We start from the raw sequence: 2,477 nt of genomic DNA, 5'->3' as shown, positions 1-2,477 counted from the left end.
GAGCAGAGCAGAGATGCTCCACAGGGTGTGTGGAGGTCTACGGAGATCCTCGACAGAGATGTCTACAGAGAAACAAGTGGGGAACAGGGAGGAGAGAGAGGACAGCTCTTCCCGTACAATAATTAACAAAGTTAAGCTCTGACACGGCAGTTTAAAAACCAGAAAGAGGCACTTTTTTGGAGACAGGGTGGCTGAGCTGGGAAATTCCCTGCTGCAGATGTGGCTGTTAGAAGCACCTAGATAGATTTCTGGAAGAAAAATCATTGAGGGGTAATAAATATAAAGATATCACCCTTTTCTTTGAAACTCTGTTATCCATATGAAGGACTGGAAGCTGGGAAAACGGAGTACTGCATACATGCCCTGTATTTGTATTCTTCTCTCCATGTCTGCTCTTGGGCACTAGTTAAGCTAGGTGGGTTGCTGGGGTGATCCAGACACATTGTTTTTCTCTTTTGCAAGGGCTCCAATATATTAAAAAAAAAAAATCTTTATCATTCCCTCTTACCTACTGTCCAATTTTCAGATTTCACTGCAGAAAGATAAGCCCACATCTGATTTCCCAGGCAGCTCCAAAGCTGTTTCTGAGCTGGTTGTTTGTTGGCTTTTCCTCCAAAGGCTGCTTCTCCCCCAGCCAGAGCTCAAACCCTAACACAGCGTCCTGTTATTCCAGCAGTACCACAACCCTGAGGTGTTGCTGACCAAACCCCCACCCATGAGCAAAGCCAGCAGCTTACGCCCAGAGACCCTTTACGTCCTGAAGCCCCTTTGCTCTATGGTTGCAGTTTGGTGACTCTGCTCATCCACAGGTCATGCTAAAAATTATTCTGGATCCAGCCATGCCTTGGAAAACTGCAAGTCTAACTAGGACAGCTAAACTCCAACCTGCTTTTGTTCATTCCTCCTGCCTATCATTAGTATTAATATCAACTTGTCAAGTTGAACTTGATGTACAAGCCCTGTACAGCCCTGCTTCAGTGCAGAGGGAAAAAAAAAGGAAAGCATTGCAATGTAGCATCCCTTCTGTTAAGGGCTGGCACCATCCTTTAATAGCAGGGACCCAGGGACCATCCTCCTCGTATCCTAGGGACAGCAATGAAAACCCAGGGTGTCCAGGAGAGTTCATTCAGGACAATACCCCCAGAGATCTCTGTGCCTGGTGACCGTCACTCCGGCAGCCTGCAGGAAGCAGGCACCAGAAGTGGCTGGTCACTGGTTGGGTTTAGGGGAGGGAAGCTGGGGAGCGTCCATGCCGATATCTCATCTGGCGGGACGTGAGGTGAGATTTATCACTGGGAGCAGCAGCCGGACAGCAGAGCCAGCTGTGTGATTCATGTGGCCCGTGTCGAGGCAGGACTGGCCAAGCCAGAAACACAAAACATGTTGCTGAAAGTCTCAAGACCTCCTTTCTCTGGGCTGGGCTCAGAAAACGCCAGACGATGCTCTTGCCCTTGTAGCTGAATTACTGATCCCCTGAGGTCCCTCCCTCCTGCCTGGCACACCCCACCCGCAGTGGAGGGGCAGCACCAATGCCTTTGGGCTCTGCGCACGCATGTGCGCGCGGTGGTCCCTACCCTTAGGTGGCATTGATTTCTGAAGGGACACCGTGCCACTGCTTGGCCACGTTTTGGGTCTTTCGGAACTGAGGATTATTTCAGACACGTGTTGCGTCCCCACTGTGTGTGCAGGATGGGTGCTGGGCTTTGAGAGCGGGCTGGGCAGCTTTTTCCCCCTTCCCCTAAAGTAACAGAGCAGATATGGCTGGGCATGGTGTCTGCAGGAAAAACGCTGCGGTGCCGTGGCCGCGGGGTGTTGGCCCGGTGCCGGATGCCCTGGGTAGCCGTACCCAGCCCCAGCACACCTTCGGGAAGCAGCGCCCACACAGTTTTTCTCTGCTGGTGGAAGACACTGCGAGAGTTTCCTGTGCTGTTGTGTAGTCACACCTCACACTCCCTAAGCCAGCGCTTATCTTCTGAATCCTTGCTCTGCAGTCTCCAAATACTGAAGGGTTTAATGCTAAATATATATCGAGCTATTTGTTCATCAGGGACAGAAAGGAAGGGTTAGGGCACAAGCCTTAACAGACATCTGAAATGCCCGTTTCCACTCCATGAGCGCTGGAGTGGAGACATCTTCACATAAGCATCTGGAATTAGGTGGGATGGTTGCTGCTCATGACAACCTTGATTAAAAACTCTGCGTTTGCCAGGACGTGATGTTGGAGCTGACCCTCGAGTGCTTCTGTACATGGAGCAGAAAATAACCCAGCGGTGACTCAGCTGCAGCTGTTGACATGGGGATCTGCTTTTTCCATCCAGCACGACGTGGAGCAAGAAGACGAGGCTGGGGTGTCCCACGCACAGCCTTTCCTTCGCAGAGGAGCCGGCGACAGAGGCCTGGCCGGCAGGGCGGGGAGCGGCTGGGAAGATGCTGCTGTCTCCAGCCTTGCTCTCCTGCAGCTCCCGCTCCCCTGCCTG

This window comes from Pterocles gutturalis, unplaced genomic scaffold (assembly GCF_000699245.1).
Source record: "Pterocles gutturalis isolate BGI_N339 unplaced genomic scaffold, ASM69924v1 scaffold12855, whole genome shotgun sequence".
Classification (NCBI taxonomy): Eukaryota; Metazoa; Chordata; class Aves; order Pterocliformes; family Pteroclidae; genus Pterocles; species Pterocles gutturalis.
This window is presented reverse-complemented; position numbering follows the sequence as displayed.